Here is a 27,936-nt window from a genome sequence, read left to right as displayed (position 1 = left end):
AGCAGATTTTTTTAAATAATGAGTTTTAACACTAAAACATCATATATGCATATAAATACTAAAATATAAATACTAATATGCATATAGTTCTAAAACATCATATATGCATATAAAGGCTTCCAAACAAATAAGTAGGTTTTATTTGGTCCCAATGTAGTAGATTTTCATCCTATTCCTGATTCCAGCTCATCTGGCTCCCTCCCCAGTCTTGTGGAACTCAACCATGAGCCCCAGTCACTTCCTAGGCTGCCAAAAAATTTATAAATTACTAATGTTTATATGTGATCTCACTTTGCTCAGGCTACTATAACAAAACACCATAGACCAGAGACTTATTACAGTAGATAACATATTTTCCCAGTCCCGGAGGCTAAGAAGTTCAAGATCAAGATGTTTTAATGTCATTCCTAGTGAGGGTCCTTTCCATAGCCCTACCATGCTACAGAGGGAGAGTTCTGGTATCTTTTCCTAGTCTCATTTGGATTCTGATTCCATCATGGAGACCTCACTTTCATGACCTCATCTCAAAAAAATTAACATCCTGAAAGCCTACTTGCAAATACCAGCTGAAAGAAGATTAGAGGTTAGGGCTTCAACATGAACATTTTTTAGGGGGACACAAATATTCAGTTCACAACTATGTATTGGAATATTTGTACTTAGCTAAGAATTAAGCTAAGCCTACACCTTATTGTTTTGGGGACTATGGTATTAACAGAGTGTGTCCTCTTGTTTTAGATAGTTACATATCATCTTACTCTGGTGTATAATTGGAGGGAAATCTGAGCATATATTTAATGTAAAACATAAGTTCTATTTGTTGGTGGGATGTGTATGTGGGAAAAGAGAAACATGGGAGGTGGTAATGGAGAAGAAGGGAAAAAGAATTAGAGATGAACAAAGACAAAGAAAACAGTATCCTTCACCTCCTAATTAGCCGGAACTTTTGTCCCTGGGAGTGGGTGATTAAACTTGAAGATACAGAAGCTCATATTGGCTTTTGCGTTTGCCAGGGCCTAGTTCACAGCTAGATAAGAACAAAATTGGAGCATCCCAGGTATTGCAGTATGACTGCTCAGTTCCTTTTGAATTTTCACCCTGACCTTACCCAAAAGGTGCTACTTGCTGACCTGTAATGTCTGTCCTGTTTGTGGCAAACACATATCGGGTTTTCTAGGCTTTGCCCAGATAAACAGTGCTGCAAGTGACTGACTTAGACGGAGCTCACACAGCCTTACACTGCTCAGAATCATTGAGGCAGGCAGCTTTGGGAAGCCAGTGGCCTCCTCCTCTAGGGCAGTGAACGTCTCTGCGCTCTGTGTTCCCTCAGTCATGGACATTTGTCCACCTGTACTTCCTGCAGCACGTGCCACCAAGGTTCACAGCAGCCCCCAGTTAAAACATGCTTCCTCCACATCTGAGGGACTTCGAGAATGCATTTTTATCTTTCTCATTATCAAAAACTTCCCTAAATCCCAGGGGGAGTTTAAAACCAGAGAAGGGCATTGGAGAAATCTCTTAAAAAGCAAATGACCCTGTCTGGAGAGTTGGAGAAAAGACATTTGCAAACAAACAGACTGGAAGGGAAGCCAAACCTTCCCGCTTGCTCTGAGGCATCTTCAGCCACAGTTTTGTGTGGAGAAGCTCATCTTCCTCTCCCTAGGGATAGCTGAGCCTGGCTCCCAAAACCCTAAGGCATCTTTGGGCCCAGGAATCCACCTGTGCCTTTCCCTCAGTTTCCTTCCTCCAGTCGGCGTCTTATTCTCCCCTGATTATTCATTTTGCTTCTTACTTGCAAAACATCTTCATGCTGCATTTTGTCAAAAGGTTATAAAGTTGATTTTAGGAAATCCTATGCCTTTTTTTCCCCATCCTTTTCCTTTCTGGGTACTCTCTGTGCATCAAAATGCCACAGAGAATAAATCAACGAAGGGGGCTCCACACAGCTTATTCTAGGAAGGAGGTGATGCTTTGCCAATAAGGAAGTATGGGTGGGGGGCAAACTCTTGTCTGGTCTCTAGGTGCCCACAAATGTCTGCACACAGTATCCAATGTCAGAGCACTGGGAAGAAGCTCGTTCTGCTATTGGAAGCAAAGGAAAGAGTAGACCTAAAGGGACAGATGAGGGGAAGGAGTCAGGATGAGGACATTCCCATGTGGCCTCATGAGGTGCAGGCTCTTCCCTCACAGCAGGTCCTGTTTACATATCTGACATCACCGGCAGGCAGGTGAGCTGACTTCAGTGCCTGCATCATGCTGATTACTCTGCCAGCTTGGCTATTTCTGGGAGAGGGATCTTTGCTCAGAAAGTGTGCGTAGCAAAATCCTGGTAACCAGATGTAAATTATCATCTTTGTAGAAGTATTAGACATTATTGTTTATAAAATCTAATTAACCTATCATCTAAAGTAAATCTTCCTATCTTTTCCTTTGGAACAGAGAGACACATCTTTCCCAATCAAGCCTTGGCACTGTGATAAGCACTTTTCAAACTTAATCTATTTCATCCTTATAGTATCTTCATAAGAAAGCTCTTTAATAATACCATTAACCAATGAGAAATTGATAGCACAGGATGTTGAGTAATTTGGCCAAAGTCACACAGCTAGAAAATGTGAAAGCCAGGATTTAAATTCAGGTTATTGTCTCCAAAGCACATGATCTCCTAAACCAGTAGACACTACTACCTCGGCCTCTTGGCCTTTTTTTCCTAGAATTGGAGCCCTGGAAGTCCAGTCCACTTAGGCAGCTGAATGGTGAAAACTCAAAGCCCTATTGGCTGCTGGACCTTTTTATGCATCTCTCCTATAGGATGTGGCAAACAGCCCCCCATAAATACCATAGGTTCATATGTTTTTTCCAGAGAAGGTATAAGACCTTGGTAATTGCACAGTTTTATGGCTATTGATTTAACAAAAAAGAAGAAGAAAGAAAACAAAAATATCTCTTGGTGTCTTCCCACATGGTCTGTATTTCTGACTTGAAGCTACCTCCTGAGGGCTGAATGAGAATTCAGCCATCAAAGCAATGTATATTACACTCAGTCCTGGAAACCAATTGCTTCAGCTTAAAACAGAAAGTATGAGACTGATTTAGAATTGTTCAGCCAGTTTAACTGAAAGATGCTCCCGTTAAGCATTTCTGCCCAGATCCTGGCTTTGGAGGTGTAGATGGCCAAGAGGGATTTCTCCAGCTGAATCATTAAGTAGGACAAGGATAATAATGTAACATTTTCCAGAGAAAATGAGTAAGAAATAACACTTCTTCCACATCACCTAGGTTTACAGAAAAACCAGTATCAAACTGAATGGAAGACTCTGGACCAAGGAATCTAGAAGGCAACTTATTTGTTACACTAGAGGGCTGGTAGGACCAAGTCCAAATCATGAGCCATGAGTCACTTTAGTGTTCAGTTTAAATGCAGTTTGCAAGCAGGAAATACAAGGCAGATGGCAGGTTGTTGTTACATGATTGGTTACAAGAATTTGATCAAGTCACATATTGTCAGGCAAGCTAAGTGTAAATAGATTTATTTAAAAGGAATTGTTTACCATAATGTAGGAACATCCTGGGGACGAGAGAAGGGGTTCGAGCAGAGCAAGCAAAGTTAAGGATGTCCTTGATTGAGCCATTTTGTTCCTTACGTGACCTTGCAGCAAGCTGGAAACAATACATACTCTTTTAATTTGGAGAATACAAGCTGAACATTGTCGGTCTGACCCAGAGCATTATCAGAAGCAAAGCAGTTGGACTCAGACAGTCAAGGCTGACTGAGTTTAGCAGGGTACTTACCTGACAAACAGCAAGAGCATAGGCAGAGTCCCCCATTTGAGTTTTAACTTGCTATAACATGTCTATAAGTTTGCTATTTTATATCTGTGTCTTCATTATTATATAATTGGGTCCTTATATTTCCCTCTGGTTTTGTTATAGAGGAGAATCTTTTTTTCTCAGTTTCCCCAGTCTCTTTAGTACTAAGCAGTTGGTAAGGGGAAACAACCTGTAAAAGGAGTTTGTCTGATCCTGTAGCATGTCTGTGAGATTTTTATATTGGCAAAACCTCCAGCAATCTGAGCATTTAATTGTGAATATTTCTGTGGGCCTACACCCAGAGCTGTAGCATTGTCAAACTCCCTGCTGTGTGGTTTCAGTGGGTATGGGCAACATCATTGGGTCACATTTTTTACATGATCGAGGGCACATATGGTCCTCACTGCCCTGACCAAACAAAGAGATCAGCTACCAGAAGAGCAGGTATACAAAGACTCATGTTGGTGCTATTCAGACTTAATGTAACCAATCAGTGCAAACAAAGATATCTCCAAGGGGACTGCCCAAGAGCCTGAGGTGGCAGGCAGCAGATCTGTGTAATCAGCAGAAGCACTGTGGCCTTCACTGAAACCTAACATGCAGGAAGTGATTCCCCAAACTCCTGCTGGATGGGGCCAAAGCAGGCGATCAGGAGCACTAATTGCATTAAGTTCAGGATTATTGAGAGTGAAACCTAAAGCTCAACAGGAAAGGACTGAAAGAGGGACACAGGGCCAACAGGCTTTGCTGGAGTCTGAGTCTACTGCTTGATGGACCCAGTGATACCATTAACAAGATGGAGGAAGTGGGAAGTTGGAGTCCCCCATAAGGTTTGTTACAGGTGTAGGGACCAATGGACATGTGGACGGTCTTAAGGAAGGAGTCTTAATGCAGGGCAGGGACACAGGGGATATCTAGACCTTTATGAGTTTTAAAATTAGCATTGGGTCTTGTCTTTGTTGTCTACCTGGACTTTTATCCACTGGCCTGATGACCAGTCTCGGTGGGAGGGATCTGGAATACTACTGTGAGGGGTTACGAGCTTCCAATTGGAAAGCTGGCCTAGCAAGAAACTGAGCTAACACACCATCTTTGGGTCTACCCCAATCTATGATACAATCCCAATGGGTCAGAATGCAGATGAGAAAGGGGCTTACAATGTTGCTTTATTTGTCGCCATTCTGGACAGACATACTTGTTATTGTCCTCCCATTCCCAGTTTAATCTTTCACATCCTGGGGAATCATAGCGATTTTCCCTGTTTAGAAAGTCAGCTTGAGTTAGATATACATCAAATTCTAGATACGCTTCAAGATGTGAGAGGTCCCATTTGGTCTGATTAAGAATAATCTTGGGGTTTGTAGCTTTAATTTGAACCTTAAATTCTCAAAGTCCTGAATTTCCAGTCATTCCTAAGGTGTTAATACTTATAATTCATAGGAGAGTCCTTTTCAGTTTAGGTGTTAGCAACTAAAAGTCAACAACTCAAGAATTACATTTATGTAGCAGATAACAAAGGCAGCCTTCCTACTGCTGCAATTGCAGCCCAAAGAATAATAGGAAACTGAGATTAACAGGTGATGAGGTACTGAAGCCAGGCAAAATGACAATACATTGAATCTATAACATGACAAACAGATCAGGGTACCTGGTACAGTAGTTACACCAAGGTGAGAAGGAAGGCAATTTTGTGAGTAAACTTCCAGTCCTCTAAGTATACATCACAGAGTCCTGGAGCAAGCATTAAAATTAGCAAGAGAAGGGGAATTAAAACTCAAACTGGTTAATGGAACATCAATCAAGTAAGACAGGTACTGCTGTGTATGCTGTCTGTCTGATCTTCAGCCATGAGCTGACCTGCCAGCTTCCAGAGCGGCAGAACAAGGCTTTGAGTGTGTGGTCTCTGTACAGTGATCTCTAAGGGATTGGTCTCATCTGACTGCACCTTCTAACAGTCGTCAGGATGAGCCCCCTTGATTCTAGAACAGTGGATCTAGGCTTGGACCTCTGTCTTTTTATTTGTTTATTTATTTATTTTTGGTACCTTGTCTGTCATTTTTGAGTTGCCCAAGCCAGCAACCAGAGCTTTAATGCCCCTCAAAGATGGCCACGTGTACATACATAGGGGCCATTTTTTATGTATCATAAGTAATCACATGGTGTGTAATTCTGCCCATTGGCTTAATCTGCCTGTTCCAGTTTTAAACTAAAGTACTTTGTATTGGACTGGACAGTGGCCACTGTCCATCGTGGGACTGGGTCACAGCCAGACCCATTAGTATATCCAGCATCAACCAGAGGTGCCTTTTTCTCTTCTGCATAGGGATGAGGGCTCAGGGCTTGCAGTTTGTTCTCCCGGATGGGTTCTTGAGCTGTGTATATCATGAGTCCCCAAACCACTCCCTGTTTGGCTGCCCACAGGCTAGCTGAGAAAGAGGCTCCCTATTGGAAATATGTCCCCAAACATATGAAAGTGGGAGCCTGTGACATTTTATTTGTGGGATGGGCTATGTACATATCTGTCCCAAGATTTCTTATAGGTGTGCAGAGCATCATGCAGCACTGATTTTTTTTTAATCCAGGAATACCAGCTGGAGGCTACCTTTCATGACAAAACTCAACAGGGTGCTTCTGTTTCCCTGTGTTTGCCAGAGGCCCCAGCCAAATCCATTGTCATCCACAGTTAGGATGAATGGCAGGTTAGGGTCCATGGCTGCCCTCCTAGGGCTCGCACCTGTACAGTAGCCCTCTGTGTCTGGAAAAGCAGCTTCTGTTGTATCCATTGAGCCCTAAGTCATGTCCTGGTTGGTCATTTTATATAAAAGGTGTTGCAGGGAACCTAGGTGTGGTACATCCACCAGATACCTAGCATGCCTGTAATGGGTGCATTGTCGTGGATCTGGTCATATGTAACCATATAACACCCAAAAATTTGACAGACAAGCCAGTTCCTTGAACCTTGTCTTATAGTTTATCTGCACACCAGTAAAGTTTTTTTTCAGATTGTGCTCAGTAGCTTTTAAATCTTTAAGACAGTGATATTAACGTAATATCAAGACACCCTACGACGTTACCTTGGGCCTTGAGACAGGAAATAGAATTAAAGTCAATAATGTTATGGATAAATGAAGCTTCTACTATAGATCTAATTGTCTATTAGCAGTCGAAGAATGTGGTTGGTTTCAGTCTGAGTTGTTTAGGACAAAGCAATGGAAAACAGTTCTCATCTATTCGAAACTCCATTAAGTTTGCGAGAGACAAGGAAACTTTTAGAGCTATTTTACTTAATTAAGAATAGGATCAGAGTTATCTTATTGATTTTGTCACTCTAACATACACAGGGCTGGCAGAGACAGCTGACTGATGGGTGCCTATTTTCTCACACACAGATAATGAAAAGTAGGTTCAACCTTGAACCTTTTTTATTTTGGAATACCAGGCTAGTTCCAGCGGTATTTCTCAGCAGGTATATGGCAACTTGTATGGAGTAGTGAGGAGACAGAGGAAGGCTTGTAACTCTGTACTCAGTGTGTTCGAACATGTGTACTATTCTCTTTTTCCCATAGTTCAGTGTCAGTTGATGTGAAGGACTTACCATTCTACATCTCTGCAACAAACACCACTTTCGAGCACTTTTTGTGTTTTTGCATGTGTTATTTAAATCAGTCCTCAAATCAATTATGGGAAACAGATTTTTTCCAAGTCTGTTAAGAGATGTGAGAGAAGAGTGCAACTTTTAAAAAGAAAAATAATTAAAGAGATACTGAGGTCATGAGCTTGAGATTTAAGAAGGCCTAACTGTATCTAAACTCCACTGGATGTCTGGGCTCACTAAGTCCATCAGAGCCTCATTTCTGTGGTCCCCTTTGTGTGAATGTCATTCTCAAGCAGGCTTAGTCTTTGTAGTGGCCTCTGGCAATTCTCATCTTTCCAGAAAAAAGAAAATACCATCTTGTCTGTTCCAGCAAAACTCCTGGGTTGCATCTTACAGGCTTGGTTAGGCATTTTGCCCACAGACACACCTGGGGATTTCACTAAACCACATGGGCAGAGAATGAGGAGCAGTGATGCCCCCAGGAAGCAGGGCTGCTTTTACCAAGGACAGAGGAGGGATTAATGGGGAGGCGTCAGCAATGGACACTCATTATCCACAGATTTTTTAATCCTTATTTCATCTGGGGCATAAATAAGTGGGTAAACAGGTGAACAAGAATTTCACAGAGTTCAGGTACTTATGCCTTATGCTACATGTTAATCAGAATGCTGAAGGAATTTAAATCTCCCTGAAGGAATTTAAATCTCCATGTGTCTTGGGGAAGCAGTGCCCCGTGCTCCATGCTGAAACTCTCATCTCCAGGGCACCTTGCCAGCCTCCACCCTTCTAGGGCTCACTGGAGCTTATTTTAAACTTTGAGTTTACTTTCTACATTGCCAAATAGCCTGCGTGTCTGGCTTAATTCCCATTAGTCAGCTTTCTACTGATGTTGAGAAAATCAATTTAAAGGAGGAAGGTTTAGTTTGCTTCATGGCTTCAGAGGTGTCAGTCCAGAGTCAACTTGTTCCTTGTTTGTGTTCCTCTGATGAGGTGCAGCATTATGAGAGAGACGTGTGGCAAAGGAAGACTCCTCACCTTTTGGCAGATTCCAGAGAGGGAGAGAGTTAAAGGAAAGAGGGAGGGGAGAAGGGAGGAAGAAAAAGACAGGGACAGGGGAAGGAAGGAGGGAGAGAAAGGGTATAAGAAAGAGTGAGAGAGAGACACTGAGACTGTGTCAGGGATATGATATATGATGTACATTTTTAGGTAGGGCTCCACATGACCCACATCCTCCAAGTAAGCAGGAGATTTCTACCACTTCCTAAGATTTTCTGCATTGATGCATGGGTGGTGTCAGCCAGTTCCCCAAAGCCCGTCTCTGAACATTGCTGCTCTGAGACCAAGGTGTCCACACATGAGTCTTTGGGGAACACTGCAGAGAGATGAACCATTTTGTATTCCAGGGTATTTTCTAGACATAGATATGTGATTAAACTTCCAAAACTGTCTCTGTCCTGTTTCTTTTTGTTGAGGCAGTCTTCCTTTGTAGTGAAGCCTGGTCTATAAAGTTGAGTTCAAGGCCAGCCTTTACTATACATGGTTTCTCTCTGATTTCTGACTTTCTTCTTTGATTATTTCTCAAGTTCTTGCTGAATATTAATGTTCATCTCATTTCGACCCCCTGTAGTTTGGTTAGTTTACTTTGTTAGATAGGTACCAGGTAACCCCAGCCTCTCCTCTCCCTCATTCTGATGCACTTACCATCCACCATATCACTTAAATTTGAAACGATGGTGGTGTGGGGAAGCTCGACCTCCTCTCTTTTTTCTCAGGTGGGTTTAGTGGATTTAGTGACAGAGCCTGGGCTCTCAAGTTTCCCTTTCCCAGGTACTGCAAACTGGGTAGGGGATGGAGTGTGATGATGTTACAACAGAATTCTAGATATTGTGGCAATATAGTTGGGTCTCTGCTTTAGTCAAGAGTGCCTGCCTCACCCTTTCTGCGAAGCTGTGAAGGTCAGTGTCAAGCTTGTCTAGCTGGGCACCACCACGCACTTCCAATTTTGTGTTAAGGTGGAAGTAGAGTATCCTACCATTCAGAAACACCGGTGTATAAAAACTAGATTTCCATATTGCTGTATTTCTGCTGTTCCAGCCAGCAACTCAGACTCTCCCTAAAGTCTTAACCTTTGGATTCCCAGGTCTCATCTGTTCTAACCTAATGACACTAAGGTCATCATTTCCTCTTCCATTCTCCTTAGAATCACAGTGTGGTTCATCCCTGCTCCCCTGGCAGAGGGAAAACCCTCTCTACTATCTCTGCTGTCAGCCTAAGGAGTTCTCTGTTTCCCTGGCCAAGAGTCAGCCTACCCCTAGTACTTAACAGTGTAAAGCTGAACAGGAAGCTGTGAATAGGTTTTTGCCTACCTTGATATGAAAGTAGTGTTTTTTGACATCTACACTCCCTTCAGTTCCCCATGCTAAATCCTACAGGACCAGGTAAGGAATTCTGCGTACTAATTAGTGTGTGACTCTGCTGTGCTCTACTTGTCTATACTTTGCTAGAAGTTTCTCCCCGGGATAACCCTCCTTATTCATTTTAGTGATGATCAACTTGTAGCACCTGACATACGCTACAGCTGTTTTAGTCTCTGCACGCAAAGATGACCTGTGGGTAACCTTGCCAAATGTTGGACCTAACTGACCTCTTATTGATGCCTGACCCTATCTTGGAGCATAATTTTTTCTTCCAAATTTTCTGGTCAAGAGGACTTTTTCTCCTGAATTTTTGTCACAAACACATTGTAATACCTCCAAACTCACATTGTAATACAGGTCTACATATGTGATTCCTAGGAAGTGAATAATTCTATAGCCAGCATATCCAAGTTCAAGCCTCAGCTTCACTACTGAGTAACTGAGCAACCCTAAGAAAGACAACTTTACTTGCCTGAGCTTCCATTTGCTTACAAGGGCTAATTTGGAGAACTAATACGCTATATTTCATGATTAGCAGTAAATAAGCATTTCATATGCTCTCTGTATCCTATCTTTTTTTCTTCATTCCTTTCCTTGACCTGCTAAAGATAAGTTCCAAGGAGTCAAGACTGCTTTTCCTGCCTTTCCATCTGCCTTGTGTACCCTAGGAACGGCAGCAGCAGACCTGGGCACGTGTGCACACACAGTACTGCCATTTACTCAACACCCATGTGCATGTGAACCCCCACCCTTGAGTGTTAAATCACGCAGCCCTTGTGGGTTATGCCCACCTTTCCTTCTGTCATGACAAGGCTGGAATTGAAAGACACTGAAGTGTACTAAAGACAGAAGAGGGGAACATTTTAGACCATTGAAGGCACACTGTTCTGTTTTCTAAGCTACTTAATAACTCAGCAGGCAGTGCTAAGTAATGAGATCAGCGTCAGCAGAGGAATTCAAGCGAAGTGAGAACATCCACCTCCTAGACTGCTGGCACACGGAGGCTGCCATAGAGGACTGCATTTCAGAATGTGCAGTTCTCGCGAAGAACTCAGAACCCCCTCTTCTTTGGACTTTAGCTTGTATTCTTTCTGTTTCATGTTTTTTCCCATCCTGCAGACAATTTCTCCTGGGTTGAGCCCCTCTTTTCTGAATTTACACCAGTAAGGACGGGTGGGGGGGCACCTGTAGGAACCCTTTCCTCAGATGGCTGAGCTGTGGTGGGCATTTCCAGCAGCTACACCTGCAGGGCTCCATAAGTGCGTCTTCATTATCCTTGAGAGGTCTAGTGTTTTACCTGTGTTTCTTTCTGTTAATGATCTCCGCATGTGTCTCCTTTCAGTCCTCTTAAACCTGCCTCCACTTCGTGGTCGTTTCCGTGATGAGCAGGTTTTCCCTAAAAATTAAGCCTGCGGTGTCCTGCTTCCCTGGGAGCTCATTTCCCTACCTGCCAGCGTGGACTCCTATCCCCTACCTGATTCTCTGTTCCTGGGAACCAACATCCTCTGTTTTGGACCAGTGAGATTCATTCACTTCAGATTTTCACTAAGAGTCTTGTGATGGCAGAATGCAAAACACTACCAGGAGAGAGTGAGGTTACAATCAGGGCTTCCTGATCTGTAATTGTATTAGCAGAAATTGACTTGATAATAGGGGTCATACTTCACTTACCTTCAAATACAAGGGGTTCTAATTTTATTTGAACATTTTGGGGGGAGATATGTGGTTCCCTGTCCTCATTCAATCATGGACCACCTTCCAGTGTTGCCTTGTAGTCTCTAAGAAATGGTGGTCAGCCTTGAAAAATGAGGTCCTGCTATGAGCCAGGAGTGGTGATGACCGACTGTAATCCTGGCATCCTGGGAGGCTGAGGTAGGATCCCAAGTTCAAGCTTTACCTGGGTAGCATTGCAAGACCCTGTCGCAAGGTTAAAAAAGGACTGAAGTGTGTAGCTCAGGGTGAAAGCCTTGGGTTTAACCCTCAGGAAAAAATAAAATAAAATAAAATCATAAAATTCAAAGAAAGAAGACAGAAAAGGGAGGGGGATGAGAGTCCTGGAATCAAAATACCTCTGTTAGAATAGTGGGTTTTTTTGTTTGTTTTTGCTTATGTTTTTTTCTGTTTTCTAGTAATGAGGAGTGAGCCCAGAGCCTTTGGACTGAAGTACATCTCTAACATTTTTATTTGTTTATATATGTATGAATGTATTTATTTATTTTTGAGACAGGACCTCTCAAAGTCTGTAACTTGCTCAGGCTGGGCTTGAACTTGAGAACCTCCTGCCTCAGCCTTCCAAAATACCAGAATTACAGGTCCTATGGTTTGTGTCTGGATGTCCCCCAAAGCCGTATGGGGTCACAGAGTGTTTTTGGAGGTGGCTGAATCTAGAGTGTGTGAATGATTCCTAGTGCAATAGTGGGATTCGGGGTGAGTGATTACTGGATCAGTCCACTGATTGGACTGACATTGCCTTAATGACAGGATGCACTTGAAGGGACAGAGAGAGGCTTGTCTAGCTGCCCTTGTTTGTCCTTACTGTCTCCACTCACTGTGCACTGTTAATGCCTTGCCATGTGCCACCCTGCTTCGGCACCAGCTCCTTGTGGACTGGAACCTCTGCAAACTATGAGCTAAGTAACCCTTTCTGTCTTCAACTTTGGGTGGAGGCTATTTTGTCCCAGCAGAGTAACCAAGACTTCAGGTGTGCACCATCCCCTCTGACTAGACCCCCGCTTTTAAGGGCTGTGATATGAAGCTTCTTAATTAGCTCCTCTAGGCCTTGTAGTCCTAATCTGTAAAATGATCATCATAATGCTATCTTCCCCATGTACTTTTCAGAATAAAGAAAATCAAAAGATTCAAGGTAAACATGCATAATTCGTGGAGAGTATATGTTAACTAGTATTAAAGAGAGGAAAAAATGGAGAACCGGGATTAGGGTGTTTCTCAAAGGCGTCATCTCATTTTGATACAACTTAATAATTTATATTTTCAGTAGGAATGTTTAATGTGTACACAGTTTATTTGTTGCCTCAGAACCAGCAACAACGAACAGAAATTGATCTTCCTGTTTTATGTGTAAGTGCTCCCTCTTAGGGTAGCCAGTTCTCTTAATGAACATCAACTGGATTTTTCAAAACCTTAATCCTGGCCACAGGGATAATGGATAACCCTGCAGGGCTGCAGCTGCAGAGGGCACTCCTGCAGAAGCAGGCTGAGAGTTGCAGCCTGGCACAGCTGCTGCCTGGTGTTCCCAGCCATGCAGCTGTGTATCCTGAAGCCCCAAGACTGGGATTCTGGGAAATACAACCTGGAAGTGGAACTGGGGAGAAAAGACAAGGATCGAGGGCACCATCAGACTTCAAACCAAAAGGACCTTCAGAAGGAATGTAGGCTGCTTTTCCTGCCTTACAAGCCTGATGCTTATGTCCTTCGTCACTGTCACTTGAAACCCAACAGAGGCTCAAGGAAACAGTTCCAGTGTAGCCAAGCTGATTCAGCGCAAAGCACCATCATGTATCTCATGAAAAGTTGTCATCTTTGCACATCTTTGTAAACCGTATGTTACTCCCAAATAACAACAAAAACAAAATGGTGCTTCAACCCTAAATAGTGGAATTTTCCTACCCTGCAATTTAAGACATGATAAATATCCTCCTCCAGAGATTAGACTATTTCCCCAACTCACATTCTCTGTCTGGGGGTGATGGTGATCCTCCTGTGTGAATCATTCTTCTCCTTTGTGTATCCTGCAACAAGATGCTGAGATACAAAGTGAGTAACTGTTAGCGTGTCTCATGCTTAAAATAGAGGAATGTCCACTCTACAAGCTTTAATTTTGTGACTTGAACAATTATTTCTAAGATGGCAATATGTAATCCATTAACTAATGATTTCCTACTGTTCATCTTTTTCTTCTGTAAATCTGTATAACTTGTACCCTTTTATTGTTTTTTTTCTTTTCTCCTTAAATAAAAAATTTTTAAAAAATAGAGGAATGGAAAAGAGAAAGATGAAAAGATTCACATGCACATATATACACACTCACACAAACATACACGCAACTGAGAAAGTGAAACCGAGTAAGGAGCTGGCCCACTGAGAACCTGGCACATCCCACAGGTCACCAAATGTCAAATGTAATAATGAGAAAATGCCTCATCATTTTATGTGTCATTTGGAAATGTTGCCAATGAAACTATCACATTATAGCAATTGTAAGACATCTACTGACTTAAGAGATGTTAAATGTAAAAGGAAAGAGGGCTTCTTGAGTTGGTGAACTAGGCACTGAAGTATCTGCTTAGTAAGTGAAGACGAGGCAGGAATGTTGGGAATGAGCTAGTGCTGTACATTAAGGTTCAAGTCAAATCTTCAATAGAGAATCCTTTCAGAAAACTAACAAGAAGGGAGGAACCAGTTCAAAACTTCAGGGTAGGAAAAACTCAAAAGCTGAGGAGAGACCTCTTTTGACTGGGAAGCATAAAAGTCAGAGTAGGTGGAGGAAACTCCTTCAGCTAAGTGCAGGACCAGGGAATTCCTGCAGATGACTATCCATGGAGCACTTTTGTCACAGAAACTCAGGACTCAGAGAAAACCTAGAAGCCATTCCTCCTCACCAGCACCTGTGGCAGGAATGTCTTCCAAAACATGCTAGAGAATGTAAGAAAAGAACCTTCTGGAATAAGAATAGAAATATGTCTATCAGGAGCATCTTCTTCCACAGAGAAGAGTGAGAGGAGATGGACCCATCTCATAGCTTTTTATTGTTAGCTCCAGCACTTAAAAGCATCAACTAACTCCTCTAAACAGGATGATTTCATAATTCAGAGAGAGCTGTCAGGGTCTGCACAGGCATGGCAAGATGTGCCATGGGGTGAGCACGGAACCTGCATTTATGAGATTTATGGTAAAGGGTTTTATATGAGTGCCTGAAGTTTAAGGGAGATAAATCCCACAAGACAAATACTACCAATAATTGAATTACAAAGCCATTATCATGTGCTGAACAGTGCAGCTTTATGACTCTATTGTGACAAGATGGAACTTGTTGGAATATTTATGTGCCTGCGATACTTTGTACATCACCGTCCTAGAGAAAAGAACAGCCCTTCCATCTGCTCCCTGTGAGCGGTTAGCCTTTCCTAGCAATGCAGTAGCCAAGCAAAACAAGTTGCCTCAGAGAGCGGAAGCCAAGCAGACACAGTGCAGGGCTATGTCAGGTCCAAGGCTCCCTTGATCCTTTCATTTCAAAAGCTCCTGAGCCCAGCACATGCGCTTTATTCTGCCTCCTGAAATTGACCCCTTTCCGTGGTCAATTAGAGGGGATCCTAAAATAAATACACTCCGCGTCGTGCTGCATGTCAGCATTGTTTTCCAGTTCTAATGATTTGGAAATAAAATGGAAGACATTATTCCAACTTCCATTCCGTTTCTGAAAAGCAATGTAACTTTACATTTGTGGTTGTGGAAATGTGACTCATAAATTGATAGAAGCTGAAATCCTGCAGTCGTGGGCTTGTTTCCTGTGATGGTAGTACAGGCACAACCCATTACATGTGATGACATCGATTTTGTAAAAACTGGACGGCTTTCCTGTTTCTGGCGGTTCAACTACAGCTCAGAATATAAACACAAGACTTGAGTATTGTTTCTCTTCCTCTAGATTTTATTTTTAATTTTAGAGTCAGAGCCCAGTTACAGGAGATATCAGCCCTCTCCTCATCCAGCCTCATGTAATGCTGACTTCCTACATAGGTGGTGCCCACTGCTAAGGAAGTCGCCATGATGGAACACCATCAGCTAAAACCAGGACCTTATTTTAGTTTCCCCCAAGTTTTCTACTGATTTTCTTTTTCCTAATATAGGATCTAGCCCGGAATCTCACATTTCAGTTAGTGTGTTTGTCATATTTTAGTCTCCTCAACTCTGTAACAATTTCTTGGTCCTTTCTTGTGTCTCATGACTTGAGTAGCTTAGAAGGGCACCAGTATGGTATTCTACTGAATGTTCCTCAGGTTGGGTCAGTCTGTTATTTTCTCATTATTATGAGGTTAGGTTGCTGTGTAAAGTGTCACAGAAATGATATGTCCTTCTCATCACATCATGTCAAGGAGTAGGGAATATCAGGGTTTTATTACTAAAGTTGGTAACCTGGTCAGTTGCTGAGGGTGATATCCACCACGTCTCTCCATTACAAACGCGATTTGTTGTTGTCTTCTCCAGTTGTTAAGCAAGTTAACTGTGTCTAGCTCACACTCAAGGGAAGAAGAATTAAGCTCCAGCTTCTGGAAGGAAGGGATTTAAATATTGTGTGAATTTACATCAATATACCTGCAATGATTAATAAATGTCTTGGAAGAGACACTTGAGGCCACTCAATTGACACACTGAGTTTATTATTCATTATCTGACCCACATTGCACCAAGTATTACTGTTAAACAATGTCTTCATGAAGATTTTCTCTATTTTAAACATTTCTTTTGTGTTCACTAATTGAAATTCTTCAGTAAGAAGTATTTCTTCCTCTTGATTATTTGTTTATTCAGTGGTCTGGTTGCTCAACTATTGCTGTTATCAGCAAGAAAGATGCAGGAAGCCAAATTCTGGCTTGTTTTGCTGTTTCTTTGGTGATGTTCCTTCCTCCCTCATGTCGGGCTTCTCTCCATGCTGGCTCCAAACATGTGGTGAAGTGACTCCCATCAGTGTGTCACCTACTAATTATGGGCACACCGAAATATGGAGGTTTGACTTAGAATGCAGACCACAGAGCCAAATGCTTTGTTGATGGCTGATTTTCTTGGTTGACCTTGGAGGTATGAAATTCCCCAGTAGTTCCAGCCTCTTCATTTGTTCAGTTGGCCACCTGTCACACTCTCACCAAAAAAGAGGCTGACTGTTTTGTGCAGATGTACACACACACGTGCACACACACACACACACACACACACATTTCTTTTCTCTCTTTGCCTCTGTGGCAGCCAAGGAAAAAAGCAAACTTGACCACTGCTCTCCCTGCCCCCAAAGGAAAGCCAACCTACTATGAAGGATGGATTGTGACTTCTATTGTTTAATGATCCTTTATTTCTCAACACCAAAAATGTAGATTCCAAATTAGACAGTTGCAAAACATGTTCAAATACTTTACAGAAGTTTGGAAAATACTCTAAACTTAGTACACGTTCTCATAAATGAAATCTTGAATGAAAAACATCTCATTAATCAACAAGAGCATGAGCAAACAGTTCAATAAATGGCAGTTATGAAATGTGTACTCTCAATCAGAAGAAATAAAAATTGAATCAAAAATAGGATGCCATTAAACTACCAAATGGATAGGATTTTTGAGAAAACACTCTCAAAAACTATGGTGAGTAGACAATATGATGAATATTTCCAGAGTTGTTACTTGTCTGAGTTTTAATTTGTTTTGGTTTGGTTTTGGAGGCAGATTCTAGCTATTTTGCCAGGCTGATCTCAAACTCAGGGCTCAAATGATCCTCTGCCACTGTCTTGTGAGTAGTAGAGTCTTCAGGTGTGTACCAACACTATGGATTCTTAGGAGTATAATTTGCATAAACTTCTAGAAAGCAGTTACACAAAATGTATCAAGAGTCTAAAAATCCCCATTCTTTGTGAGCCATTACTCGCTCATCTGATACTACTTCCTGTTGAAAAGTGAGCTTCGTTGAAGACATGCAGACATTTACCTACAATGACAATACGTGCAGTTTCATCAGTAAGAATAAAAAGTGTGACTCTTCATGCCTTTTGGTCAGAAAATTAAGTAAATTATGAAAGATTTCACAGTTGACAAAACAGTGCATTCTACTAAACTGGTGCCTCAGCTCACGAACTTAATTCTCTCCACATTTCTGATTGCACATTGAATTGGACGAGAACCAAATCCAATTTCCCCATAAGGTCAACATTGGACCAAACCGTTAAATTTGAGTTGGTTCATATTCAATTTGGTTTGCAATCAGAACTATGGAAAGAAGTTTGTGAACCAAGGTGCCATTGTGTTATGCTATGTCATGCTATATTAATAATACAGTGTAAATGTTGTATGAAAAGGAAAAGCAGTGCTTACATAGAAAAAGTACTAAAGACAGGTGTAAAGTGTTAAAAGTAATTCATTTTCTGTTTCATGCTTTGGTGTACTTTATAATTTAACTGAATATATATTACTTTTATAAATAGAGTTCCAAAAGGAATAGTGTACAGATAAATGAAACCACTGCCAATCACACTGAAGCAGCCAAGCCTGTTTCCATGTGGGGAGATTGGCTTGGGATTGAGAGGAGCCCAACGGGAAGTCACCATGCAAGGGCTCTGGACAATAATGCCCCTGCTCCTCCTGTCTCTCCTCCTCATCTCCATCACGTCTCCAGTCATGAACCTGTGCTGTCGTCTCTGCTCTTTCTTTTCTCTTCTTAGTACCTCTTCTTTCTAGAAGAGACTGGACTCCGTCTTTAGGAATTTGCATTCAGAAGGAAACGCTGACACAGACAAACCAAATGATGAAGACTGTGTTTTCCGTTATCACACTAGCTTCCTTGGCTAAGCAGTTAATGTGGGTTCAGAAATAAATGGGCAGGGCCTTTGAAGCCCCTTTGCAGCAGAGCATCCCTGCCATTACCTGGTGTTGGACCCCTTCACACATAAAGTCAGAACCCAGAAATTCTAAAGCACTGGGAAGCACAGGCGGACACCCCAGGAATAGTGAACCTGATTTTCTCCCCTGCCTGTTCTGTTTCCACCCAGGCTGCCCTCCTGGCTTTACTGGAAACATCTCTCTCCTTCTCAGTTGAGGGGCTGGTATAATAGTCTCTTGGGGTATTTTTCCAGAAGTGTCAATGGCTTGAAGCAAAAGAAGAGAAATATTTGTCATAATAGGTTGTCTAAGTAGAGAGAAGTGACTATCACATTGACTAATCTAGCCTTACCTGAGGGCCAGGCACTGGCTGTCTAATAGAGAGAGACACTGTGTTTCCGAGAAGGGATGGAAGGTATTAGCTAGTTTGGAGTGGCCGCAGAGAAGCTCCCTTCTTGTACCAACCCTACTGTATGACAGTGTAAACTGAAAATTAAGAGGTGCTCTGGTTTCTACCTCTGGGACATGGAATCTCTCCACATATGGCTAGGACTGTACTATCCGAAATGCTAACACACATTCCTTCTATGGGATGAGGATGTAGCTGAGTTGCCTATAATCTCTTACCATCATCTTATTGCAAGGTGCACACACCACCCTGTGAGTTAACACTGTCTTTCCTGAGACACTAAGGGGCAAAGAGACTGGGATGTATTTTCTGTCTCTCTCTCTTTTTTTTTTTTTTTCTCCAATCCTTTCCATTCCCTGTTCCCTTCTCCTTCCCTTCCTTTGCCTTCTCTTTTCTTTCTCTGTCTTTTAGCACAAAAAGAAGTGAAAAGCCTGGGTTAGAAGTTCCATGTTTGATGCTCCCTGAGTTGTGTGATATTAGAAAAGTTATTTGCTCTATGTAACTTTGGCTTCCTTAATTGTAACAGAACAAGACTGGACTAGTCCATCTCTGTAAGATTTTCTATCTTCAAAGTATCACTGAATTCATTTTTTACTACATCAGGAGCTGCATGTATTCTTTTTATCCACAACAATATAATTAATTCTGTTATTATGTTTTTAGTAAACAGGATGTGGAGCTGTAGAGAAATTAGAGAGCTTAGGTGATCCTGTCACTTATTTAGCTGTATGCCCTCAGGCAAGTAAATTGCTTTCAGAATAATAGGGCCTTTCTCTTTTCTTGTCATTGTTTTTCTTGAATTTGTCTCCTGGGGGAATTTTCTAGGAGCGCAATACATATTGTTTTCCAAGCTGGTGAAAAATGATCACAGGGACACGGCCTTAGAGCCCTGTCTGACATCAGTGCCACCTGAGAGGTGGACACCACTCACTGACCAACATCTGGTAACAATAGTTTATTGATATATTAAATTCATTGTCGTCTGTATTTTGTTTTTCTCACACAACTTTTAAGGAAATATTGTGATTGACATATATGATCTTATATATTTTAAAAATTTCTCTGTCTTGTTGAAATGTAAAAGTTGGGGGCTGCAAAGAAGTAGCCTGGTTGCTAAAAAATTAGCATTACTAAAAGCCAGCTACTTCAGCTCACACTGCACAATAGGAAGGGTGCCTTGAGGATAAGTTCGGAACCAAGTAGACTTCACCCTTCTCAGACTCAAGTAAAAGTGAGAGGTTTGCTTTGAGAACAGACACCCAGGGTACTATGCCCTACAATGATGGTGATCTAGGAAATTTGTTCCTGGCAGTTGAGTTCAAAGCGCACAGCAATCCAGAAAGTCAGAGACCCTCACAGCCAAGACAGTAGAAAGCCTAGATACTGTTCCAGCTGGTGGCAGACCTGGGCGTCACCTACATGGTCCTGGTGTTAGGTGCATGCAGAATGTAAGAGCTGTGTGATCAAAAAGGCTTTTACCATTTAATGAAGAAGGCCAGGGAAGCTAGGCAGTGTGCTCCTGAGAGCACAGAAAGTGGGAAGCCAGATTTACAGTGAAGACACCAGAGTGTTGGAAAAGCTAGGAATGCAGACCTTCTGAGGAAAGCCACAGGACTAACGCCAGCCCAAGAGAGCAACTGTGAGGCTCCAGTCACCACTGGCAATGCTGAAGGATCAGGGGTGCCCAAGTCCTTTGGAGTTCACATCTTTCCATGAATTATCCAAGATGCTGGGCACAGAACCAGAAGATTTAATGTTTGTGCTGCTGGAATTAGGTTTTGCTTTCTATCCCTGTGTTTTTTGCAATGGGAATGTTTATCCTGTGTCTTTGTGTGCTGGAGTGTTTAACTTTATTTTCCTTTTCATAGTGGCTCACAGATAAGAGTTTGCCTTGAATCTCAGAGCAAATTTTGAACTAGGACTTTTCAGCCTTGCTGAAACTGTTAAGACTTTGACAACTACCAGAGATGCATTTTGCTTAAGGAGTCTTTTGGGGTCCAGAGACACAGTTTTATGGTTTATATTTAGGTGTTCCACAAAGCCTAATAGATGGGGCTTTTGGGAGGTGATTAGATCATAGGAGCAAGATACTCATCAACTGATTAGTCTACTGATAACATTTATCACTAATAGTGATGTTGGGAGGTGAAGACTGGTTGGAGGAAGTAAGTAGTTCATTTATCAGGTGTCTTAGTTACTTTTCTCTCATTGTTGAGACAAAATACCTGATGCCCAAAATGAAGAAAGGAAAAGTTTATTTCTTACAGTCTGGAGGTTTCAGTCCATACTCAGCTGGCTCCAAGGTAGGATGACTACCGCAAACAACAAAGCACAAACCGGCAAGAGAGAAAGACACACCTTCTTCTGGCTCTTACACTGTAACTGGCTGCACCCCTGGGCAGGTGTAGTACTCACACCACCAATCCCAGTGCTAGATACAAACCAATCACAGACTCAGAAGCATCCATGATTACATGAGACTTGAGGGAGCCACTGACCACTTAAACCATGACACTAGGTATGTGGCCTGGAAGAGCCTCTTTGTCTGCCTGTCTGTCTGTCTCTCTTGTTGCCATGCCATGAGCTATATCCTTCTGCCATGCCATCCTGCCTTGGAGCCAGTGTGCTATAGACTGAACTTCTATAAACTGTGAGCCAAAATAAACCTTTCCTTCTCCAGTGCTGTGTCTCAGCAAGAAGATAACATGAAGACAGTACTTTTACAAACATAGTGACATAATTGTAAATATTCTGAGATTTGAGAAATTTCTGGTCTCTTCCTTACTTTATGCAATCCTTCTTTCTCTCCTGTTGTGATTGGTACATATAAATTATGCCCCCCCACACTAATTTTCTAAAATGAAGATATTGGTCTGTTTTTGTTAAAAGTACAGATTTATCAATATTAATTGCAGGAATATTACATATATAACTTTTTAAATAAAAATATAATAATCATTTGTTAAGGCCCCCAGGATTATATTTCCAGTACTTTTCTCTGTCTGCATGCATTTTTACTTTGAAGTTCATCAGTAGACAATTACTAAGTCAATGCTGTTTTCATTTAATAAATTGTAATAAAATTAGAAGTTTGTTTCATTAATTTTTTATTTTGATATGAAACTATTATAAAATAAATTACAGAATAAAATTAACAAGTTGCTCAGATATATATGTATATATATATATCTATATATATATAGATATATAGATATAGATAGATAGATAGAATATGATTCCAACAATGTTTAAAAGAGTGAAAGGAACTCTTAAATGAACTGTTATAAACTATGAATTAACCACACCTCTGATCATTTTAAGTCTCTGTTTCTCAAGAGGACTAGGGTTTCTGTGTGGGGTCAGGTGCATTGATCTGGCCTGGCCCCTGCTTTCTCTGGACTGCTCATCCTTACTGAAGCAACATCAAAGACCAAGAAGGGAGACAGAGTTGAAACCTAGGAAGTGCAAATGGAGGTGCCAAAAGCAAGGTCATTCAGTTAACAGAAGGGAAAGTGGAGATGAAAGGAAAAAGTGCAGCAGGAAGATTTGTTGTGACCCACTGTGACCTGGTCAACCTGGTGCTCCAGAGACCGGCTTCTTATTAGGCACCCTTGTTTATGCTGTCAGCTTTATTTACAACAAGCAGTGTGTGTAGTAAATGTCTTTGCCTTCCTTCCACCCTCCTGAGTTGTATGTAGTCTTTTACTGTGAGTCAGATACCCATTCCTCACTTTCCTCTGAACACACATATAGACACACATACGGACACACACACACACACACACAGCAGTACACTTTGTGGTAGACTCACATAAACAGATAGTCAGCTGTCTGATTTGGGAATAAGGATGACAAAATGCATTTGAGCTTGGTGAACCTAAGGTCACTGGTCTTGCTGATTTTAGTAGCACACCATGCATATAAGATACCAAGCATCCTTTTTATTTGTCTGTTTATTTATTCTTGGACTGTTTATTCATTATTGCTAGTGGATAACTTTGGTCCTGGGAACCCGGTGTGTCACAGTCAGATCTAGAATAAAGAAGCAACAAGAAAGCATCTTTCTCAGGCTAAAGAGAATTGTTAAGGAGACACCATTAGTCTGCTTTTGAGTCTATCTAGGGCATTTCTGCTGGGTTAGCAGCAGATGAAACTCTCGGCTAAGCTGCTTTGTGCAAGAATAAAGGATGTAGCTTTTGCCAGAGTTTTGCTAATTAGGTTTGTTTGCACTTCTGACTATAATGGCAAGTGAAGAGGAAGCCATTGGCTGTAGGAAAGGAAATCAAGGGACCCAGCTGCTTCCAGAGAGCAGATAGGACTTCTTGATTTGGTGATATTATTCAGGGGGAGGGCTACGGGCACCCTAGAACTCTGTCTAGAACAAAGAGGCTCTCCTGTTGCTCTGCAGATCACTCATTCCCCATCTGCTTCCAACTGCAGTTCTAAATCTGAATAAATAGGTGCTGTCCCGTCACAGTGTTTATTTTTAATACTTGCTCTGCAGTTATCTGCATCAGGACATTTCGTGGCTCTGCAGCTTTTATTGAGCACTATATTAAACAGGTATAAACTCAGACAAAATGCCAAGAGAATGATAAACTAGGGACATTTCTGAGTCTTTCCATGGAAAATGGCTAGAAGGACGAACTGAGCTGATTGCTTTTCAGAAGGTTGATGTTGCACTGAGCACGCCACCAGGGCACTCGCTCAAGTGTGCTTAGTTTGTCACATTCTTGACTTCGATGATGCTTAGGTTTTCTTCCAGAATGACTCCTAAATGGGAACATGCATTTAAGATCCTGTCAGCACAGAGGGATGCAGCTGCAGCCAGTTTTGTTTTACTTTCTATGGAGCAGGTCTGCCATGATGTGGACTGTCATCTCATAGCTGCCCTAGAAAAGGAGGACAACCTGTAGACACAGACCAAAATTCATATTGTTAGCTGCTTATAAATTCATATTGGCCTTTAGGATCGGCTATAATACCTTAGCATCTTGCAAAGGTATTTTATGATTGGCTCTGCTAACTTTCTGATTTATCTTCTAATGCGCTACTTTAGAAAATGCTTGGGCCAGCCTACAAAATTATTAGTAAATGCCTGCATCGGTGGTCCTTTTGCCTAGGATTTTGGGTCTTAGTACCTGCTGTTTGCATGTAAAGAGGGCGCACTTCTTTCACCAATAATTTATTGATCCCATGAAGCAAATCCGGAAAGACTCAGTACATTTACTGCAAGGCCTCATGGACCTTTTCCTCCCCCTGCTCCACATCTCTACCTGCAGGTGAAAGTTCAGGCTTTCAGTGTCTTCAAACAGGGCCCTTGCTTCATTAAGCTACTATCATTTCTACAGTTTTAACCTCCTTGTGGCAGGACATCTGTAGCTGTTGGTCTATTTGCACAAAATGAGACTGGCAGTATTTCGCTGAATAAATGATTTGATTTTATTAATTTAAACAGTTGATACTTGGGCTATCAACTTTTACTTTGACTCTTCTTTTTTATTGATGTGAAGAAAAACCATTTTTGGTATGCTGTTAGTAGAACACTTACCATATGCCAAGAACTATGGAACACCACGTTACCATTATTTTGAGGGAAGGGTTCATGTTCCCTACCCATCTTTTGGAAGACAAAAGAGTGACAGCAGAAAGAAATCAGCTGTTTTCTCTAAACTTGTTCTACATGTCAGGAGCCTTCTATGGATTTTAAAATACTTATTTCTGGGAACACCGATTGCAGTCTGTCTTTATACTGGACACAAATATGTGCAAGGTCCTGGAGATCTCAGAAAGGAGAACTACCTTGACTTAAGTGGCTCCTCCAATGGGAAGCAAACTTTCAACTTCAGCTTCTCTAACTGAGCCTGAGTGACAGGAGCTATGATGGTAGGAGGCAGTTGAGAGGAGTTCCAGGTAGAAACACCAGAGTGTGAGCAGTCAGGGAGACTCCCCTCCCACTGCATGAAGTTCTTTAAAAAAAAGGGAATTCCTTTCCTCAATAAGATATAAAGGCAATGTAAAGGTAGATAAGACACAGATACTTTTTCATTTTTCAGTCATTAGAGTGTCCTGGACCGTAATTCCATTGTTCCAAACCCCAGAACTGAATAGTTTCCTTTATTGAATGTAATAGCAAATACTAACCAGTATAAAAATGTTACCCTTGTATTTATTGAGAAAGCTTACCTCTGTATGCTTTTTCAATGCACAGAAAATCTAGTGAGTAAAGATACTCCCCTTTGGAACTCAGGGTATTAAAATAATCATTTATGCAAAGATCTAAGGCAAACCATGATGAACCATGTGCAGCATGATCTAGAGACAGAAAGCAGAGGTGCTCAGCCTCTCTTCTTGATCCCAGAAGTCAGACTCACTAGTAGATTTGGATAGTAGCTCTCAAGTGATCTCACTTGAGATCTCACGATCTCACTCTGAAAGTCACAGCATCAGTGGGTCATTTTGGATTAAATTCCATGCTAATGTTATGTTGCCTTGGTGATGATGAAACAGAGATACAATGGTTAATCTTATGACACACAGAGAACTACCTCATACCCTTCTTCCTACTAAAATGCAGGGATGTGCAAGTGCTATTCTTCATGGTGCATAGTCAAATACAGGACTGTTAAAACCAGCGCCCTCTCAGATACTTGCCCCTGCTTGGGCTCATCCATCTAGAATCCACCAGGGTCTCAAAGTGAAAGAAGCAATATCTGTGTCATCTCCAACTATGCAGTGTACCTAGACCACCTATTTAGGGGATAAATATGTCACAAAATTTTTGGGAACCCTGTGGTTTACCTTTAGTATTTAAAGTTTCATTTTATCACTGTAGTTGTTTTCTTAATAATGGAAAAGTATTAGGCAGGGTAAAGGGTTGGGAAAACACAGTAGATTTTGTAAAAGCAAAAACTATTTGATGCTTGTATCATTTTCCTGAGTTGAGAAGGGAGAAAAATATTAAAGGAAACAAGATCTCATACCTAGAGAGATAACTCTGAGAGCTAGAGAAACCACTGTGCCTTTTGACCTGGGGCCAGGAGCACATGGAAAGGTGCAGTGGGACCCAGGGAGATGATTGTTTCTTTTGTGGATACTGTCCATAAGTCACACAGATATCCAGGCTTGCTTGTTTTCAGCTTTGTGCTTATGAGATGCCAGATTTTTCTGGGGAATAAAAGGTGAAATCCCTGAGAGAGGAAACCCATAGTAGCAAATACAAAGGGCAGTGAACTCCAGAGAACATCCCATCAACATTTTGTAAAAACAAATGGTTAGCTTCTGAGCTTCCTAGTGTGAAGGCTGTCAGGCAGAACATTTTCTTTTTTTAATGCTCATCATTTGTGACCTTGTCGTAAAAGGTCACCTACATATGCAAGCCATCAGCAGTGAGGGGAGATCAGGAGGATGTGTGGCACCTTCTCCCATGCTCAAGCAAATTCCAGGGGGGTGGGTATCTGAAAGCATTTGGAGGAAATTACAAAATGCTTATGTGAAAATGCCTGCTTCATGGGGGAAAAGAAAGTAAGATTTAATGTTTGGAGCGTAGATTCTGAATTTCAGACCATGTGTCAATCAGAGCAAACTTCACAGACAGCGATAATAGGTCCTTCAGGAAGCATCTGCGGTACAGATGAAGAGGGCCTAGGCTAGCAAGGCCTCAAATTCTTTGATTTAGGGAATGAATTCAAATAAGAAGAGCTCTAGGAATGTCCCAAGACAATGATTAGTTTACTTGTTTCAAAGACTTTCACAAAATTCACAGACTAAATTTACGCCATTTCTCTCCCCTTACTTTCTTTCTCCCTCCTTTCTTTTCTTTGTTAATTTTTCCTTAGTTCCTTTCTTCTCTCATTCCACTTTTGACTGCTCTATTTCACAGCTGTGAATATGAATATAAACTGATTAAAACAAAGTCCATTAGCTGTATTTGAGCTCTCGAGCTCTCCCTCAACTTCTGTGTGTGTGTGTGTGTGTGTGTGTGTGTGTGTGTGTGTGTCTGTGTGTGTGTGTGTGTGTGGATATTGGAGGAAGGGATTGCTTTCACACTGAGAAAGACACAAAGCTAATATGTATAATAAACCACGATATGTATCTTACAAGATTTATTTAGAAATAAATACTTGTTGATGGAAGAAAGGCGTTTTCTGCTGTAATTGGGACATATTTCACAAATGAAGTGACTTTCCAGTTATGCCTTAACATAACAGTCTAGGAGGCTGTGACCAAGCTGGAGCGAGACATCATCAAGCTCCAGACAGAAATGTCCAATGGCCCCCAGTGGGGTAGAAACGGGGGGAGGGGACGGGGGACACTGCAGGGCAGCGGCACTGTGCTGTGTGGGTTGCTGCAGGAGAGGAGACAGCTGATATGAGACGGGATGTGTCACTTCGGGCTTTGGGTGCCACTCAAAGAGTTGAAGATAATATGTATCTGTGAGATCTTCATTGTCTAGGATAGAGTGGACGGATGGGCTGGGCAGCTGGGGACAGGCAGAGGGACCAGTTTGGGGAATCTGACTTTTCTGTATGAAAATAGAAAATATTAAGGTTCTGAAAATTCTGACTTTCTTTTTCTTACAAAGAAAGACAGCCCAACTTTAGTCTTCCTGTCTAAAATTTCCAGAGGCAGAGCATTATTGCTCGTATTATTTGTGTAATAGGATAATTATTTTTTGTTCAATATGGCTCACTGAGAAATAACAGAACATGATCTGTGTCTCCAAGAATTTTTAAATATGCTATTATTTTACTTACACAGATGGCTTCAGGCATCTACATTAGAGAAAATGAGGTGCAGCCCCCTGCTTTGGTCACACGGGTTCAACAATGCTAGAATGATCCATGCTGTCACCTCTGCCATGCTTGGGTCCCATTCTTCTTTTAGGGCAGTTGTTATTTCTGCAACTATAAAATGAAAAATAAAACTGAATTAGAGGAGGTTGCTATGTAAATTGCTTTTTAAGTCACCCAGCTAAAGCCACATGCCTGGCATCTGCCTGATAAGTTTCGAAGTTTAATGTGCTGTTGGTAGGGTCACTACAGAGTACACATATGCCCTGTGTAAAATTAAAGTTCAGGCTAATTATACACGATGTCCTCACCAGAG

The 27,936-nt window shown here is 41.6% G+C and overlaps 1 protein-coding gene across 6 annotated transcripts in view; it reads left to right on the top strand.

The window, feature by feature from the left end:
* Positions 1-27,936, top strand: part of Sorcs1 (sortilin related VPS10 domain containing receptor 1) — a 496,139-nt gene that overhangs the window by 323,269 nt on the left and 144,934 nt on the right. The window lies entirely within an intron of this gene.

This window comes from Cavia porcellus, unplaced genomic scaffold (genome assembly GCF_034190915.1).
Source record: "Cavia porcellus strain 051 isolate PalLab524CR breed Dunkin Hartley unplaced genomic scaffold, mCavPor4.1 scaffold_2, whole genome shotgun sequence".
Classification (NCBI taxonomy): Eukaryota; Metazoa; Chordata; class Mammalia; order Rodentia; family Caviidae; genus Cavia; species Cavia porcellus.
This window is presented reverse-complemented; position numbering and strand designations above follow the sequence as displayed.